This window comes from Stenella coeruleoalba, assembly GCF_951394435.1.
Source record: "Stenella coeruleoalba genome assembly, contig: scaffold_39, whole genome shotgun sequence".
NCBI lineage: Eukaryota > Metazoa > Chordata > Mammalia > Artiodactyla > Delphinidae > Stenella > Stenella coeruleoalba.
This window is the reverse complement of record NW_027646400.1, coordinates 2,689,798-2,710,435: the sequence shown is the minus strand read 5'-3', so window position 1 is coordinate 2,710,435 and position 20,638 is coordinate 2,689,798. Positions and strand designations below refer to the sequence as shown.

General features: G+C 43.9%; 1 long non-coding RNA gene across 4 annotated transcripts in view; it reads right to left on the bottom strand.

Annotated features, from left to right (window-relative positions):
• LOC307181137 overlaps positions 1-20,638 on the bottom strand; it is a 3,028,377-nt gene that overhangs the window by 462,561 nt on the left and 2,545,178 nt on the right. Inside the window, exon 13 of one of the 4 annotated variants that reach the window (XR_013825952.1) lies at positions 19,318-19,375. The exons of the other annotated variants lie outside the window; for them this stretch is intronic. This is a non-coding gene — a long non-coding RNA (uncharacterized lncRNA). Of the gene's footprint in view, positions 1-19,317; positions 19,376-20,638 lie in introns of those variants that run through there. 4 annotated transcript variants of the gene reach the window in all.

Below are 20,638 nucleotides of genomic sequence, written 5' to 3'. Positions count from 1 at the left end.
CCCCCCGGTCAAAAGGGCCATCTGAAAAAAGTGTAAAATCCAGAAAGGCAGGACAGGCCATGGAGAACTGGGAGCCTTGTTATGCTGATGGGCGGGATGTAAATTGCCAACAACCACTCGGGAGAAGTGTATGGTGTTTCCTGAAACATCTAAAAAACAAAGCAACAGAGCCTAGGGCACTGCCACTTATGGTCCTATAGCTTAGGGAAATTAAAATCAAAAAGACACAGCCACCCCAAAGTTTGGGACGCCTCTGTTTACAAGAACCTCGTTTACCGTACAAGTTCAATATCACAGAAAGTCAAAAATGGATAAAGAACTTGTGGTACTTACGTACAATGCAGTATCACTCAGCAATGAAATCTATGTCATCAGGCCCTTAGCAGCATAATGAGTGGATTCAGGTACGATGATTCTAACTGAAATAAGTCACACAGAAAAAGAAACATCATAAGATATCACTAATACACGGAATGTAAACTTGGCTACACAGGAACTGCATTCCAAAACAGAACAGGGTCTCAAATTTAGAAAACCAACTTATGCTTGCTTAAGGGGAAAGGTGAGTTGGGGTGCTGCATAAAACCAGAGATTGAAATGAGCACAGATAAAGTTCCTTAAGCCAAATATGGAATAGACAAGAGCTACTCCTTGCTCAACGAAATGGACTCAAAACCCCATATTAAACGCCTAAGAATGTACCTGACTAGTAAGTATCTTAAAACCTATGGATTGCTATGTCTCCAAAAGAGAATCAAGCGTGTGTACAGGGGCATAAATGCAGCAGTGATAGGATTGGAGAGGTTCGGTGAGCAAATGAAGACCCTTTGAAGTCATATTGCACGGTACCCATTCCACGGGTCTCAACTCTCCAGGTTTAAGGTATTCTTCCTTCAGCTAAAACATGCATGTGGAACCCAGAGTATGATCAACCATGTGATCGGGAGACGTGTTCAAATATGTCTCAGTTTTCGTACCCTGGTACTCGGGTGCAACATTCCAGATGCTTTACTAACACTCTCCCGACTTGGAGAGTCAGTCCCTTTAACCTCCTGTTTGGCCCAGTTTGCAATTTCTGTGGAAGATGAACAGGAATAGCGAGAACCAATGAGAGACTAGCTGGAGGTGTCTGGATGGGCAAATTTAACTCTCATTTCCCACCAGGAAGAGGAATTAACCAAAGGCTCAGCGTGCCGTGCCAGAACCAGATTAGGGCCTGAAGCCATCCTGCGGTGTTGCGGCCAGGTCACAAGAAAGCGAGTTGAAGAAAGGAGCTCAGGGGCACTGTAATTCACAAACCTGCAGAGTTATAAATGACAGCTATCGTCCAAAAATAGACTGAAGTAAGGCTGCCAAGAGGACTTGAAAGCGGGGCAGAATTGCAGGAAACCGATTTCAGGAGGTAGACTGGAATTGCATTGAAAGCATAGGAAAAGAGGCAGAACGTCCACAATGATGCACTTGGCCAAAAAGGGCGTATGCGTTTTTTCCTGAATATATTCAGGAAAAAACGCATACGCCCTTTTTGGCCAATCAAGCAAGCTTGCAAAGGAAATCTGCACTACAATGAAGTCTCACTTCCCCCCGGTCAAAAGGGCCATCTGAAAAAAGTGTAAAATCCAGAAAGGCAGGACAGGCCATGGAGAACTGGGAGCCTTGTTATGCTGATGGGCGGGATGTAAATTGCCAACAACCACTCGGGAGAAGTGTATGGTGTTTCCTGAAACATCTAAAAAACAAAGCAACAGAGCCTAGGGCACTTCCACTTATGGTCCTATAGCTTAGGGAAATTAAAATCAAAAAGACACAGCCACCCCAAAGTTTGGGACGCCTCCATTTACAAGAACCTCGTTTACCGTACAAGTTCAATATCACAGAAAGTGAAAAATGGATAAAGAACTTGTGGTACTTACGTACAATGCAGTATCACTCAGCAATGAAATCTATGTCATCAGGCCCGTAGCAGCATAATGAGTGGATTCAGGTACGATGATTCTAACTGAAATAAGTCACACAGAAAAAGAAACATCATAAGATATCACTAATACACGGAATGTAAACTTGGCTACACAGGAACTGAATTACAGAACAGAACAGGGTCTCAAATTTAGAAAACCAACTTATGCTTGCTTAAGGGTAAAGGTGAGTTGGGGTGCTGCATAAAACCAGAGATTGAAATGAGCACAGATAAAGTTCCTTAAGCCAAATATGGAATAGACAAGAGCTACTCCTTGCTCAACGAAATGGACTCAACACCCCATATTAAACGCCTAAGAATGTACCTGACTAGTAAGTATCTTAAAACCTATGGATTGCTATGTCTCCGAAAGAGAATCAAGCATGTGTACAGGGGCATAAACGCAGCAGTGATAGGATTGGAGAGGTTCGGTGAGCAAATGAAGACCCTTTGAAGTCATATTGCATGGTACCCATTACACGGGTCTCAACTCTCCAGGTTTAAGGTATTCTTCCTTCAGCTAAAACATGCATGTGGAACCCAGAGTATGATCAACCATGTGATCGGGAGACGTGTTCAAATATGTCTCAGTTTTCCTCCCCTGGTACTCGGGTGCAACATTCCAGATGCTTAACTAACACTCTCCCGACTTGGAGAGTCAGTCCCTTTAACCTCCTGTTTGGCCCAGTTTGCAATTTCTGTGGAAGATGAAGAGGAATAGCGAGAACCAATGAGAGACTAGCTGGAGGTGTCTGGATGGGCAAATTTAACTCTCATTTCCCACCAGGAAGAGGAATTAACCAAAGGCTCAGCGTGCCGTGCCAGAACCAGATTAGGGCCTGAAGACATCCTGCGGTGTTGCGGCCAGGTCACAAGAAAGCGAGTTGAAGAAAGGAGCTCAGGGGCACTGTAATTCACAAACCTGCAGAGTTATAAATGACAGCTATCGTCCAAAAATATATTGAAGTAAGGCTGCCAAGAGGACTTGAAAGCGGGGCAGAATTACAGGAAACCGATTTCAGGAGGTAGACTGGAATTGCATTGAAAGCATAGGAAAAGAGGCAGAACGTCCACAATGATGCACTTGGCCAAAAAGGGCGTATGCGTTTTTTCCTGAATATATTCAGGAAAAAACGCATACGCCCTTTTTGGCCAACCAAGCAAACTTGCAAAGGAAATCTGCACTACAATGAAGTCTCACTTCCCCCCGGTCAAAAGGGCCATCTGAAAAAAGTGTAAAATCCAGAAAGGCAGGACAGGCCATGGAGAACTGGGAGCCTTGTTATGCTGATGGGCGGGATGTAAATTGCCAACAGACACTCAGGAGAAGTGTATGGTGTTTCCTGAAACATCTAAAAAACAAAGCAACAGAGCCTAGGGCACTTCCACTTATGGTCCTATAGCTTAGGGAAATTAAAATCAAAAAGACACAGCCACCCCAAAGTTCGGGACGCCTCCGTTTACCAGAACCTCGTTTACCGTACAAGTTCAATATCACAGAAAGTCAAAAATGGATAAAGAACTTGTGGTACTTACGTACAATGCAGTATCACTCAGCAATGAAATCTATGTCATCAGGCCCGTAGCAGCATAATGAGTGGATTCAGGTACGATGATTCTAACTGAAATAAGTCACACAGAAAAAGAAACATCATAAGATATCACTAATACACGGAATGTAAACTTGGCTACACAGGAACTGCATTCCAAAACAGAACAGGGTCTCAAATTTAGAAAACCAACTTATGCTTGCTTAAGGGTAAAGGTGAGTTGGGGTGCTGCATAAAACCAGAGATTGAAATGAGCACAGATAAAGTTCCTTAAGCCAAATATGGAATAGACAAGAGCTACTCCTTGCTCAACGAAATGGACTCAAAACCCCATATTAAACGCCTAAGAATGTACCTGACTAGTAAGTATCTTAAAACCTATGGATTGCTATGTCTCCAAAAGAGAATCAAGCGTGTGTACAGGGGCATAAATGCAGCAGTGATAGGATTGGAGAGGTTCGGTGAGCAAATGAAGACCCTTTGAAGTCATATTGCACGGTACCCATTCCACGGGTCTCAACTCTCCAGGTTTAAGGTATTCTTCCTTCAGCTAAAAGATGCATGTGGAACCCAGAGTATGATCAACCATGTGATCGGGAGACGTGTTGAAATATGTCTCAGTTTTCGTACCCTGGTACTCGGGTGCAACATTCCAGATGCTTTACTAACACTCTCCCGACTTGGAGAGTCAGTCCCTTTAACCTCCTGTTTGGCCCAGTTTGCAATTTCTGTGGAAGATGAACAGGAATAGCGAGAACCAATGAGAGACTAGCTGGAGGTGTCTGGATGGGCAAATTTAACTCTCATTTCCCACCAGGAAGAGGAATTAACCAAAGGCTCAGCGTGCCGTGCCAGAACCAGATTAGGGCCTGAAGCCATCCTGCGGTGTTGCGGCCAGGTCACAAGAAAGCGAGTTGAAGAAAGGAGCTCAGGGGCACTGTAATTCACAAACCTGCAGAGTTATAAATGACAGCTATCGTCCAAAAATAGACTGAAGTAAGGCTGCCAAGAGGACTTGAAAGCGGGGCAGAATTGCAGGAAACCGATTTCAGGAGGTAGACTGGAATTGCATTGAAAGCATAGGAAAAGAGGCAGAACGTCCACAATGATGCACTTGGCCAAAAAGGGCGTATGCGTTTTTTCCTGAATATATTCAGGAAAAAACGCATACGCCCTTTTTGGCCAATCAAGCAAGCTTGCAAAGGAAATCTGCACTACAATGAAGTCTCACTTCCCCCCGGTCAAAAGGGCCATCTGAAAAAAGTGTAAAATCCAGAAAGGCAGGACAGGCCATGGAGAACTGGGAGCCTTGTTATGCTGATGGGCGGGATGTAAATTGCCAACAGACACTCGGGAGAAGTGTATGGTGTTTCCTGAAACATCTAAAAAACAAAGCAACAGAGCCTAGGGCACTTCCACTTATGGTCCTATAGCTTAGGGAAATTAAAATCAAAAAGACACAGCCACCCCAAAGTTTGGGACGCCTCCGTTTACAAGAACCTCGTTTACCGTACAAGTTCAATATCACAGAAAGTGAAAAATGGATAAAGAACTTGTGGTACTTACGTACAATGCAGTATCACTCAGCAATGAAATCTATGTCATCAGGCCCGTAGCAGCATAATGAGTGGATTCAGGTACGATGATTCTAACTGAAATAAGTCACACAGAAAAAGAAACATCATAAGATATCACTAATACACGGAATGTAAACTTGGCTACACAGGAACTGCATTCCAAAACAGAACAGGGTCTCAAATTTAGAAAACCAACTTATGCTTGCTTAAGGGTAAAGGTGAGTTGGGGTGCTGCATAAAACCAGAGATTGAAATGAGCACAGATAAAGTTCCTTAAGCCAAATATGGAATAGACAAGAGCTACTCCTTGCTCAACGAAATGGACTCAACACCCCATATTAAACGCCTAAGAATGTACCTGACTAGTAAGTATCTTAAAACCTATGGATTGCTATGTCTCCGAAAGAGAATCAAGCATGTGTACAGGGGCATAAACGCAGCAGTGATAGGATTGGAGAGGTTCGGTGAGCAAATGAAGACCCTTTGAAGTCATATTGCATGGTACCCATTACACGGGTCTCAACTCACCAGGTTTAAGGTATTCTTCCTTCAGCTAAAACATGCATGTGGAACCCAGAGTATGATCAACCATGTGATCGGGAGACGTGTTCAAATATGTCTCAGTTTTCGTACCCTGGTACTCGGGTGCAACATTCCAGATGCTTAACTAACACTCTCCCGACTTGGAGAGTCAGTCCCTTTAACCTCCTGTTTGGCCCAGTTTGCAATTTCTGTGGAAGATGAAGAGGAATAGCGAGAACCAATGAGAGACTAGCTGGAGGTGTCTGGATGGGCAAATTTAACTCTCATTTCCCACCAGGAAGAGGAATTAACCAAAGGCTCAGCGTGCCGTGCCAGAACCAGATTAGGGCCTGAAGACATCCTGCGGTGTTGCGGCCAGGTCACAAGAAAGCGAGTTGAAGAAAGGAGCTCAGGGGCACTGTAATTCACAAACCTGCAGAGTTATAAATGACAGCTATCGTCCAAAAATATATTGAAGTAAGGCTGCCAAGAGGACTTGAAAGCGGGGCAGAATTACAGGAAACCGATTTCAGGAGGTAGACTGGAATTGCATTGAAAGCATAGGAAAAGAGGCAGAAGGTCCACAATGATGCACTTGGCCAAAAAGGGCGTATGCGTTTTTTCCTGAATATATTCAGGAAAAAACGCATACGCCCTTTTTGGCCAACCAAGCAAACTTGCAAAGGAAATCTGCACTACAATGAAGTCTCACTTCCCCCCGGTCAAAAGGGCCATCTGAAAAAAGTGTAAAATCCAGAAAGGCAGGACAGGCCATGGAGAACTGGGAGCCTTGTTATGCTGATGGGCGGGATGTAAATTGCCAACAGACACTCAGGAGAAGTGTATGGTGTTTCCTGAAACATCTAAAAAACAAAGCAACAGAGCCTAGGGCACTTCCACTTATGGTCCTATAGCTTAGGGAAATTAAAATCAAAAAGACACAGCCACCCCAAAGTTCGGGACGCCTCCGTTTACAAGAACCTCGTTTACCGTACAAGTTCAATATCACAGAAAGTCAAAAATGGATAAAGAACTTGTGGTACTTACGTACAATGCAGTATCACTCAGCAATGAAATCTATGTCATCAGGCCCGTAGCAGCATAATGAGTGGATTCAGGTACGATGATTCTAACTGAAATAAGTCACACAGAAAAAGAAACATCATAAGATATCACTAATACACGGAATGTAAACTTGGCTACACAGGAACTGCATTCCAAAACAGAACAGGGTCTCAAATTTAGAAAACCAACTTATGCTTGCTTAAGGGGAAAGGTGAGTTGGGGTGCTGCATAAAACCAGAGATTGAAATGAGCACAGATAAAGTTCCTTAAGCCAAATATGGAATAGACAAGAGCTACTCCTTGCTCAACGAAATGGACTCAAAACCCCATATTAAACGCCTAAGAATGTACCTGACTAGTAAGTATCTTAAAACCTATGGAATGCTATGTCTCCAAAAGAGAATCAAGCGTGTGTACAGGGGCATAAATGCAGCAGTGATAGGATTGGAGAGGTTCGGTGAGCAAATGAAGACCCTTTGAAGTCATATTGCACGGTACCCATTCCACGGGTCTCAACTCTCCAGGTTTAAGGTATTCTTCCTTCAGCTAAAAGATGCATGTGGAACCCAGAGTATGATCAACCATGTGATCGGGAGACGTGTTGAAATATGTCTCAGTTTTCGTACCCTGGTACTCGGGTGCAACATTCCAGATGCTTTACTAACACTCTCCCGACTTGGAAAGTCAGTCCCTTTAACCTCCTGTTTGGCCCAGTTTGCAATTTCTGTGGAAGATGAACAGGAATAGCGAGAACCAATGAGAGACTAGCTGGAGGTGTCTGGATGGGCAAATTTAACTCTCATTTCCCACCAGGAAGAGGAATTAACCAAAGGCTCAGCGTGCCGTGCCAGAACCAGATTAGGGCCTGAAGCCATCCTGCGGTGTTGCGGCCAGGTCACAAGAAAGCGAGTTGAAGAAAGGAGCTCAGGGGCACTGTAATTCACAAACCTGCAGAGTTATAAATGACAGCTATCGTCCAAAAATAGACTGAAGTAAGGCTGCCAAGAGGACTTGAAAGCGGGGCAGAATTGCAGGAAACCGATTTCAGGAGGTAGACTGGAATTGCATTGAAAGCATAGGAAAAGAGGCAGAACGTCCACAATGATGCACTTGGCCAAAAAGGGCGTATGCGTTTTTTCCTGAATATATTCAGGAAAAAACGCATACGCCCTTTTTGGCCAATCAAGCAAGCTTGCAAAGGAAATCTGCACTACAATGAAGTCTCACTTCCCCCCGGTCAAAAGGGCCATCTGAAAAAAGTGTAAAATCCAGAAAGGCAGGACAGGCCATGGAGAACTGGGAGCCTTGTTATGCTGATGGGCGGGATGTAAATTGCCAAAAACCACTCGGGAGAAGTGTATGGTGTTTCCTGAAACATCTAAAAAACAAAGCAACAGAGCCTAGGGCACTTCCACTTATGGTCCTATAGCTTAGGGAAATTAAAATCAAAAAGACACAGCCACCCCAAAGTTTGGGACGCCTCCGTTTACAAGAACCTCGTTTACCGTACAAGTTCAATATCACAGAAAGTGAAAAATGGATAAAGAACTTGTGGTACTTACGTACAATGCAGTATCACTCAGCAATGAAATCTATGTCATCAGGCCCGTAGCAGCATAATGAGTGGATTCAGGTACGATGATTCTAACTGAAATAAGTCACACAGAAAAAGAAACATCATAAGATATCAGTAATACACGGAATGTAAACTTGGCTACACAGGAACTGAATTACAGAACAGAACAGGGTCTCAAATTTAGAAAACCAACTTATGCTTGCTTAAGGGGAAAGGTGAGTTTGGGTGCTGCATAAAACCAGAGATTGAAATGAGCACAGATAAAGTTCCTTAAGCCAAATATGGAATAGACAAGAGCTACTCCTTGCTCAACGAAATGGACTCAACACCCCATATTAAACGCCTAAGAATGTACCTGACTAGTAAGTATCTTAAAACCTATGGATTGCTATGTCTCCGAAAGAGAATCAAGCATGTGTACAGGGGCATAAACGCAGCAGTGATAGGATTGGAGAGGTTCGGTGAGCAAATGAAGACCCTTTGAAGTCATATTGCATGGTACCCATTACACGGGTCTCAACTCTCCAGGTTTAAGGTATTCTTCCTTCAGCTAAAACATGCATGTGGAACCCAGAGTATGATCAACCATGTGATCGGGAGACGTGTTCAAATATGTCTCAGTTTTCCTCCCCTGGTACTCGGGTGCAACATTCCAGATGCTTAACTAACACTCTCCCGACTTGGAGAGTCAGTCCCTTTAACCTCCTGTTTGGCCCAGTTTGCAATTTCTGTGGAAGATGAAGAGGAATAGCGAGAACCAATGAGAGACTAGCTGGAGGTGTCTGGACGGGCAAATTTAACTCTCATTTCCCACCAGGAAGAGGAATTAACCAAAGGCTCAGCGTGCCGTGCCAGAACCAGATTAGGGCCTGAAGACATCCTGCGGTGTTGCGGCCAGGTCACAAGAAAGCGAGTTGAAGAAAGGAGCTCAGGGGCACTGTAATTCACAAACCTGCAGAGTTATAAATGACAGCTATCGTCCAAAAATATATTGAAGTAAGGCTGCCAAGAGGACTTGAAAGCGGGGCAGAATTACAGGAAACCGATTTCAGGAGGTAGACTGGAATTGCATTGAAAGCATAGGAAAAGAGGCAGAACGTCCACAATGATGCACTTGGCCAAAAAGGGCGTATGCGTTTTTTCCTGAATATATTCAGGAAAAAACGCATACGCCCTTTTTGGCCAACCAAGCAAACTTGCAAAGGAAATCTGCACTACAATGAAGTCTCACTTCCCCCCGGTCAAAAGGGCCATCTGAAAAAAGTGTAAAATCCAGAAAGGCAGGACAGGCCATGGAGAACTGGGAGCCTTGTTATGCTGAAGGGCGGGATGTAAATTGCCGACAGACACTCAGGAGAAGTGTATGGTGTTTCCTGAAACATCTAAAAAACAAAGCAACAGAGCCTAGGGCACTTCCACTTATGGTCCTATAGCTTAGGGAAATTAAAATCAAAAAGACACAGCCACCCCAAAGTTCGGGACGCCTCCGTTTACAAGAACCTCGTTTACCGTACAAGTTCAATATCACAGAAAGTCAAAAATGGATAAAGAACTTGTGGTACTTACGTACAATGCAGTATCACTCAGCAATGAAATCTATGTCATCAGGCCCGTAGCAGCATAAAGAGTGGATTCAGGTACGATGATTCTAACTGAAATAAGTCACACAGAAAAAGAAACATCATAAGATATCACTAATACACGGAATGTAAACTTGGCTACACAGGAACTGCATTCCAAAACAGAACAGGGTCTCAAATTTAGAAAACCAACTTATGCTTGCTTAAGGGGAAAGGTGAGTTGGGGTGCTGCATAAAACCAGAGATTGAAATGAGCACAGATAAAGTTCCTTAAGCCAAATATGGAATAGACAAGAGCTACTCCTTGCTCAACGAAATGGACTCAACACCCCATATTAAACGCCTAAGAATGTACCTGACTAGTAAGTATCTTAAAACCTATGGATTGCTATGTCTCCAAAAGAGAATCAAGCGTGTGTACAGGGGCATAAATGCAGCAGTGATAGGATTGGAGAGGTTCGGTGAGCAAATGAAGACCCTTTGAAGTCATATTGCACGGTACCCATTCCACGGGTCTCAACTCTCCAGGTTTAAGGTATTCTTCCTTCAGCTAAAAGATGCATGTGGAACGCAGAGTATAATCAACCATGTGATCGGGAGACGTGTTCAAATATGTCTCAGTTTTCCTACCCTGGTACTCGGGTGCAACATTCCAGATGCTTTACTAACACTCTCCCGACTTGGAGAGTCAGTCCCTTTAACCTCCTGTTTGGCCCAGTTTGCAATTTCTGTGGAAGATGAACAGGAATAGCGAGAACCAATGAGAGACTAGCTGGAGGTGTCTGGATGGGCAAATTTAACTCTCATTTCCCACCAGGAAGAGGAATTAACCAAAGGCTCAGCGTGCCGTGCCAGAACCAGATTAGGGCCTGAAGACATCCTGCGGTGTTGCGGCCAGGTCACAAGAAAGCGAGTTGAAGAAAGGAGCTCAGGGGCACTGTAATTCACAAACCTGCAGAGTTATAAATGACAGCTATCGTCCAAAAATATATTGAAGTAAGGCTGCCAAGAGGACTTGAAAGCGGGGCAGAATTACAGGAAACCGATTTCAGGAGGTAGACTGGAATTGCATTGAAAGCATAGGAAAAGAGGCAGAACGTCCACAATGATGCACTTGGCCAAAAAGGGCGTATGCGTTTTTTCCTGAATATATTCAGGAAAAAACGCATACGCCCTTTTTGGCCAACCAAGCAAACTTGCAAAGGAAATCTGCACTACAATGAAGTCTCACTTCCCCCCGGTCAAAAGGGCCATCTGAAAAAAGTGTAAAATCCAGAAAGGCAGGACAGGCCATGGAGAACTGGGAGCCTTGTTATGCTGAAGGGCGGGATGTAAATTGCCGACAGACACTCAGGAGAAGTGTATGGTGTTTCCTGAAACATCTAAAAAACAAAGCAACAGAGCCTAGGGCACTTCCACTTATGGTCCTATAGCTTAGGGAAATTAAAATCAAAAAGACACAGCCACCCCAAAGTTCGGGACGCCTCCGTTTACAAGAACCTCGTTTACCGTACAAGTTCAATATCACAGAAAGTCAAAAATGGATAAAGAACTTGTGGTACTTACGTACAATGCAGTATCACTCAGCAATGAAATCTATGTCATCAGGCCCGTAGCAGCATAAAGAGTGGATTCAGGTACGATGATTCTAACTGAAATAAGTCACACAGAAAAAGAAACATCATAAGATATCACTAATACACGGAATGTAAACTTGGCTACACAGGAACTGCATTCCAAAACAGAACAGGGTCTCAAATTTAGAAAACCAACTTATGCTTGCTTAAGGGGAAAGGTGAGTTGGGGTGCTGCATAAAACCAGAGATTGAAATGAGCACAGATAAAGTTCCTTAAGCCAAATATGGAATAGACAAGAGCTACTCCTTGCTCAACGAAATGGACTCAACACCCCATATTAAACGCCTAAGAATGTACCTGACTAGTAAGTATCTTAAAACCTATGGATTGCTATGTCTCCAAAAGAGAATCAAGCGTGTGTACAGGGGCATAAATGCAGCAGTGATAGGATTGGAGAGGTTCGGTGAGCAAATGAAGACCCTTTGAAGTCATATTGCACGGTACCCATTCCACGGGTCTCAACTCTCCAGGTTTAAGGTATTCTTCCTTCAGCTAAAAGATGCATGTGGAACGCAGAGTATAATCAACCATGTGATCGGGAGACGTGTTCAAATATGTCTCAGTTTTCCTACCCTGGTACTCGGGTGCAACATTCCAGATGCTTTACTAACACTCTCCCGACTTGGAGAGTCAGTCCCTTTAACCTCCTGTTTGGCCCAGTTTGCAATTTCTGTGGAAGATGAACAGGAATAGCGAGAACCAATGAGAGACTAGCTGGAGGTGTCTGGATGGGCAAATTTAACTCTCATTTCCCACCAGGAAGAGGAATTAACCAAAGGCTCAGCGTGCCGTGCCAGAACCAGATTAGGGCCTGAAGCCATCCTGTGGTGTTGCGGCCAGGTCACAAGAAAGCGAGTTGAAGAAAGGAGCTCAGGGGCACTGTAATTCACAAACCTGCAGAGTTATAAATGACAGCTATCGTCCAAAAATAGACTGAAGTAAGGCTGCCAAGAGGACTTGAAAGCGGGGCAGAATTGCAGGAAACCGATTTCAGGAGGTAGACTGGAATTGCATTGAAAGCATAGGAAAAGAGGCAGAACGTCCACAATGATGCACTTGGCCAAAAAGGGCGTATGCGTTTTTTCCTGAATATATTCAGGAAAAAACGCATACGCCCTTTTTGGCCAACCAAGCAAGCTTGCAAAGGAAATCTGCACTACAATGAAGTCTCACTTCCCCCCGGTCAAAAGGGCCATCTGAAAAAAGTGTAAAATCCAGAAAGGCAGGACAGGCCATGGAGAACTGGGAGCCTTGTTATGCTGATGGGCGGGATGTAAATTGCCAACAACCACTCGGGAGAAGTGTATGGTGTTTCCTGAAACATCTAAAAAACAAAGCAACAGAGCCTAGGGCACTGCCACTTATGGTCCTATAGCTTAGGGAAATTAAAATCAAAAAGACACAGTCACCCCAAAGTTTGGGACGCCTCTGTTTACAAGAACCTCGTTTACAGTACAAGTTCAACATCGCAGAAAGTGAAAAATGGATAAAGAAGTTGTGGTATTTACTTACAAAGCAATATCACTCAGCAATGAAATCTATGTCATCAGGCCCTTAGCAGCACAATGAGTGGATTCAGGTATGATGATTCTAACTGAAATAAGTCACACAGAAAAAGAAACATCATAAGATATCAGTAATACACGGAATGTATACTTGGCTACACAGGAACTGAATTACAGAACAGAACAGGGTCTCAAATTTAGAAAATCAACTTATGCTTGCTTAAGGGTAAAGGTGAGTTGGGGTGCTGCATAAAACCAGAGATTGAAATGAGCACAGATAAAGTTCCTTAAGCCAAATATGGAATAGACAAGAGCTACCCCTTGCTCAAAGAAATGGACTCAACACCGCATATTAAACGCCTAAGAATGTACCTGACTAGTAATTATCTTAAAACCTATGGATTGCTATGTCTCCGAAAGAGAATCAAGCATGTGTACAGGGGCATAAACGCAGCAGTGATAGGATTGGAGATGTTCGGTGAGCAAATGAAGACCCTTTGAAGTCATATTGCATGGTACCCATTCCACGGGTCTCAACTCTCCAGGTTTAAGGTATTCTTCCTTCAGCTAAAACATGCATGTGGAACCCAGAGTATGATCAACCATGTGATCGGGAGACGTGTTCAAATATGTCTCAGTTTTCCTCCCCTGGTACTCGGGTGCAACATTCCAGATGCTTAACTAACACTCTCCCGACTTGGAGAGTCAGTCCCTTTAACCTCCTGTTTGGCCCAGTTTGCAATTTCTGTGGAAGATGAAGAGGAATAGCGAGAACCAATGAGAGACTAGCTGGAGGTGTCTGGACGGGCAAATTTAACTCTCATTTCCCACCAGGAAGAGGAATTAACCAAAGGCTCAGCGTGCCGTGCCAGAACCAGATTAGGGCCTGAAGACATCCTGCGGTGTTGCGGCCAGGTCACAAGAAAGCGAGTTGAAGAAAGGAGCTCAGGGGCACTGTAATTCACAAACCTGCAGAGTTATAAATGACAGCTATCGTCCAAAAATATATTGAAGTAAGGCTGCCAAGAGGACTTGAAAGCGGGGCAGAATTACAGGAAACCGATTTCAGGAGGTAGACTGGAATTGCATTGAAAGCATAGGAAAAGAGGCAGAACGTCCACAATGATGCACTTGGCCAAAAAGGGCGTATGCGTTTTTTCCTGAATATATTCAGGAAAAAACGCATACGCCCTTTTTGGCCAACCAAGCAAACTTGCAAAGGAAATCTGCACTACAATGAAGTCTCACTTCCCCCCGGTCAAAAGGGCCATCTGAAAAAAGTGTAAAATCCAGAAAGGCAGGACAGGCCATGGAGAACTGGGAGCTTTGTTATGCTGAAGGGCGGGATGTAAATTGCCAACAGACACTCAGGAGAAGTGTATGGTGTTTCCTGAAACATCTAAAAAACAAAGCAACAGAGCCTAGGGCACTTCCACTTATGGTCCTATAGCTTAGGGAAATTAAAATCAAAAAGACACAGCCACCCCAAAGTTCGGGACGCCTCCGTTTACAAGAACCTCGTTTACCGTACAAGTTCAATATCACAGAAAGTCAAAAATGGATAAAGAACTTGTGGTACTTACGTACAATGCAGTATCACTCAGCAATGAAATCTATGTCATCAGGCCCGTAGCAGCATAAAGAGTGGATTCAGGTACGATGATTCTAACTGAAATAAGTCACACAGAAAAAGAAACATCATAAGATATCACTAATACACGGAATGTAAACTTGGCTACACAGGAACTGCATTCCAAAACAGAACAGGGTCTCAAATTTAGAAAACCAACTTATGCTTGCTTAAGGGGAAAGGTGAGTTGGGGTGCTGCATAAAACCAGAGATTGAAATGAGCACAGATAAAGTTCCTTAAGCCAAATATGGAATAGACAAGAGCTACTCCTTGCTCAACGAAATGGACTCAACACCCCATATTAAACGCCTAAGAATGTACCTGACTAGTAAGTATCTTAAAACCTATGGATTGCTATGTCTCCAAAAGAGAATCAAGCGTGTGTACAGGGGCATAAATGCAGCAGTGATAGGATTGGAGAGGTTCGGTGAGCAAATGAAGACCCTTTGAAGTCATATTGCACGGTACCCATTCCACGGGTCTCAACTCTCCAGGTTTAAGGTATTCTTCCTTCAGCTAAAAGATGCATGTGGAACGCAGAGTATAATCAACCATGTGATCGGGAGACGTGTTCAAATATGTCTCAGTTTTCGTACCCTGGTACTCGGGTGCAACATTCCAGATGCTTTACTAACACTCTCCCGACTTGGAGAGTCAGTCCCTTTAACCTCCTGTTTGGCCCAGTTTGCAATTTCTGTGGAAGATGAACAGGAATAGCGAGAACCAATGAGAGACTAGCTGGAGGTGTCTGGATGGGCAAATTTAACTCTCATTTCCCACCAGGAAGAGGAATTAACCAAAGGCTCAGCGTGCCGTGCCAGAACCAGATTAGGGCCTGAAGCCATCCTGTGGTGTTGCGGCCAGGTCACAAGAAAGCGAGTTGAAGAAAGGAGCTCAGGGGCACTGTAATTCACAAACCTGCAGAGTTATAAATGACAGCTATCGTCCAAAAATAGACTGAAGTAAGGCTGCCAAGAGGACTTGAAAGCGGGGCAGAATTGCAGGAAACCGATTTCAGGAGGTAGACTGGAATTGCATTGAAAGCATAGGAAAAGAGGCAGAACGTCCACAATGATGCACTTGGCCAAAAAGGGCGTATGCGTTTTTTCCTGAATATATTCAGGAAAAAACGCATACGCCCTTTTTGGCCAACCAAGCAAGCTTGCAAAGGAAATCTGCACTACAATGAAGTCTCACTTCCCCCCGGTCAAAAGGGCCATCTGAAAAAAGTGTAAAATCCAGAAAGGCAGGACAGGCCATGGAGAACTGGGAGCCTTGTTATGCTGATGGGCGGGATGTAAATTGCCAACAACCACTCGGGAGAAGTGTATGGTGTTTCCTGAAACATCTAAAAAACAAAGCAACAGAGCCTAGGGCACTGCCACTTATGGTCCTATAGCTTAGGGAAATTAAAATCAAAAAGACACAGTCACCCCAAAGTTTGGGACGCCTCTGTTTACAAGAACCTCGTTTACAGTACAAGTTCAACATCGCAGAAAGTGAAAAATGGATAAAGAAGTTGTGGTATTTACTTACAAAGCAATATCACTCAGCAATGAAATCTATGTCATCAGGCCCTTAGCAGCACAATGAGTGGATTCAGGTATGATGATTCTAACTGAAATAAGTCACACAGAAAAAGAAACATCATAAGATATCAGTAATACACGGAATGTATACTTGGCTACACAGGAACTGAATTACAGAACAGAACAGGGTCTCAAATTTAGAAAATCAACTTATGCTTGCTTAAGGGTAAAGGTGAGTTGGGGTGCTGCATAAAACCAGAGATTGAAATGAGCACAGATAAAGTTCCTTAAGCCAAATATGGAATAGACAAGAGCTACCCCTTGCTCAAAGAAATGGACTCAACACCGCATATTAAACGCCTAAGAATGTACCTGACTAGTAATTATCTTAAAACCTATGGATTGCTATGTCTCCGAAAGAGAATCAAGCATGTGTACAGGGGCATAAACGCAGCAGTGATAGGATTGGAGATGTTCGGTGAGCAAATGAAGACCCTTTGAAGTCATATTGCATGGTACCCATTCCACGGGTCTCAACTCTCCAGGTTTAAGGTATTCTTCCTTCAGCTAAAACATGCATGTGGAACCCAGAGTATGATCAACCATGTGATCGGGAGACGTGTTCAAATATGTCTCAGTTTTCGTACCCTGGTACTCGGGTGCAACATTCCAGATGCTTTACTAACAGTCTCCCGACTTGGAGAGTCAGTCCCTTTAACCTCCTGTTTGGCCCAGTTTGCAATTTCTGTGGAAGATGAAGAGGAATAGCGAGAACCAATGAGAGACTAGCTGGAGGTGTCTGGATGGGCAAATTTAACTCTCATTTCCCACCAGGAAGAGGAATTAACCAAAGGCTCAGCGTGCCGTGCCAGAACCAGATTAGGGCCTGAAGACATCCTGCGGTGTTGCGGCCAGGTCACAAGAAAGCGAGTTGAAGAAAGGAGCTCAGGGGCACTGTAATTCACAAACCTGCAGAGTTATAAATGACAGCTATCGTCCAAAAATAGACTGAAGTAAGGCTGCCAAGAGGACTTGAAAGCGGGGCAGAATTACGGGAAACTGATTTCAGAAGGTAGACTGGAATTGCATTGAAAGCATAGGAAAAGAGGCAGAACGTCCACAATGATGCACTTGGCCAAAAAGGGTGTATGCGTTTTTTCCTGAATATATTCAGGAAAAAACGCATACGCCCTTTTTGGCCAACCAAGAAAACTTGCAAAGGAAATCTGCACTACAATGAAGTCTCACTTCCCCCCGGTCAAAAGGGCCATCTGAAAAAAGTGTAAAATCCAGAAAGGCAGGACAGGCCATGGAGAACTGGGAGCCTTGTTATGCTGATGGGCGGGATGTAAATTGCCAACAGACACTCAGGAGAAGTGTATGGTGTTTCCTGAAACATCTAAAAAACAAAGCAACAGAGCCTAGGGCACTTCCACTTATGGTCCTATAGCTTAGGGAAATTAAAATCAAAAAGACACAGCCACCCCAAAGTTTGGGACGCCTCCGCTTACAAGAACCTCGTTTACCGTACAAGTTCAATATCACAGAAAGTGAAAAATGGATAAAGAAGTTGTGGTATTTACTTACAAAGCAATATCACTCAGCAATGAAATCTATGTCATCAGGCCCTTAGCAGCACAATGAGTGGATTCAGGTATGATGATTCTAACTGAAATAAGTCACACAGAAAAAGAAACATCATAAGATATCAGTAATACACGGAATGTAAACTTGGCTACACAGGAACTGCATTCCAAAACAGAACAGGGTCTCAAATTTAGAAAACCAACTTATGCTTGCTTAAGGGGAAAGGTGAGTTGGGGTGCTGCATAAAACCAGAGATTGAAATGAGCACAGATAAAGTTCCTTAAGCCAAATATGGAATAGACAAGAGCTACTCCTTGCTCAACGAAATGGACTCAAAACCCCATATTAAACGCCTAAGAATGTACCTGACTAGTAAGTATCTTAAAACCTATGGATTGCTATGTCTCCAAAAGAGAATCAAGCGTGTGTACAGGGGCATAAATGCAGCAGTGATAGGATTGGAGAGGTTCGGTGAGCAAATGAAGACCCTTTGAAGTCATATTGCACGGTACCCATTCCACGGGTCTCAACTCTCCAGGTTTAAGGTATTCTTCCTTCAGCTAAAACATGCATGTGGAACCCAGAGTATGATCAACCATGTGAACGGGAGACGTGTTCAAATATGTCTCAGTTTTCCTACCCTGGTACTCGGGTGCAACACTCCAGACGCTTTACTAACACTCTCCCGACTTGGAGAGTCAGTCCCTTTAACCTCCTGTTTGGCCCAGTTTGCAATTTCTGCGGAAGATGAACAGGAATAGCGAGAACCAATGAGAGGCTACCTGCAGGTGTCTGGACGGGCAAATTTAACTCTCATTTCCCACCAGGAAGAGGAATTAACCAAAGGCTCAGCATGCCGGGCCGGAACCAGATTAGGGCCTGAAGCCATCCTGCGGTGTTGCGGCCAGCTCAAAAGAAAGCGAGTTGAAGAAAGGAGCTCAGGGGCACTGTAATTCACAAACCTGCAGAGTTATAAATGACAGCTATCGTCCAAAAATAGACTGAAGTAAGGCTGCCAAGAGGACTTGAAAGCGGGGCAGAATTGCAGGAAACCGATTTCAGGAGGTAGACTGGAATTGCATTGAAAGCATAGGAAAAGAGGCAGAACGTCCACAATGATGCACTTGGCCAAAAAGGGCGTATGCGTTTTTTCCTGAATATATTCAGGAAAAAACGCATACGCCCTTTTTGGCCAACCAAGCAAGCTTGCAAAGGAAATCTGCACTACAATGAAGTCTCACTTCCCCCCGGTCAAAAGGGCCATCTGAAAAAACTGTAAAATCCAGAAAGGCAGGACAGGCCATGGAGAACTGGGAGCCTTGTTATGCTGATGGGCGGGATGTAAATTGCCAACAGACACTTGGGAGAAGTGTATGGTGTTTCCTGAAACATCTAAAAAACAAAGCAACAGAGCCTAGGGCACTGCCACTTATGGTCCTATAGCTTAGGGAAATTAAAATCAAAAAGACACAGCCACCCCAAAGTTTGGGACGCCTCTGATTACAAAAACCTCGTTTAGAGTACAAGTTCAACATCGCAGAAAGTGAAAAATGGATAAAGAAGTTGTGGTATTTACTTACAAAGCAATATCACTCAGCAATGAAATCTGTGTCATCTGGCCCTTAGCAGCACAATGAGTGGATTCAGGTATGATGATTCTAACTGAAATAAGTCACACAGAAAAAGAAACATCATAAGATATCAGTAATACATGGAATGTAAACTTGGCTACACAGGAACTGAATTACAGAACAGAACAGGGTCTCAAATTTAGAAAACCAACTTATGCTTGCTTAAGGGTAAAGGTGAGTTGGGGTGCTGCATAAAACCAGAGATTGAAATGAGCACAGATAAAGTTCCTTAAGCCAAATATGGAATAGACAAGAGCTACTCCTTGCTCAACCAAATGGACTCAACACCCCATATTAAACGCCAAAGAATGTACCTGACTAGTAAGTATCTTAAAACCTATGGATTGCTATGTCTCCGAAAGAGAATCAAGCATGTGTACAGGGGCATAAACGCAGCAGTGATAGGATTGGAGAGGTTCGGTGAGCAAATGAAGACCCTTTGAAGTCATATTGCATGGTACCCATTCCACGGGTCTTAACTCTCCAGGTTTAAGGTATTCTTCCTTCAGCTAAAACATGCATGTGGAACCCAAGTATGATCAACCATGTGAACGGGAGACGTGTTCAAATATGTCTCAGTTTTCCTCCCCTGGTACTCGGGTGCAACATTCCAGACGCTTTACTAACACTCTCCCCACTTGGAGAGTCAGCGCCTTTAACCTCCTGTTTGGCCCAGTTTGCAATTTCTGCGGAAGATGAACAGGAATAGCGAGAACCAATGAGAGACTAGCTGGAGGTGTCTGGACGGGCAAATTTAACTCTCATTTCCCACCAGGAAGAGGAAATAACCAAAGGATCAGCGTGCCGTGCCGGAAACAGATTAGGGCCTGAAGCCATCCTGCGGTGTTGCAGCCAGCTCAAAAGAAAGCGAGTTCAAGAAAGGAGCTCAGTGGCACTGTAATTCACAAACCTGCAGAGTTATAAATGACAACTATCGTCCAAAAATAGACTGAAGTAAGGCTGCCAAGAGGACTTGAAAGCGGGGCAGAATTGCAGGAAACCGATTTCAGGAGGTAGACTGGAATTGCATTGAAAGCATAGGAAAAGAGGCAGAACGTCCACAATGATGCACTTGGCCAAAAAGGGCGTATGCGTTTTTTCCTGAATATATTCAGTAAAAAACGCATACGCCCTTTTTGGCCAACCAAGTAAACTTGCAAAGGAAATCTGCACTACAATGAAGTCTCACTTCCCCCCCGGTCAAAAGGGCCATCTGAAAAAAGTGTAAAATCCAGAAAGGCAGGACAGGCCATGGAGAACTGGGAGCCTTGTTATGCTGATGGGCGGGAT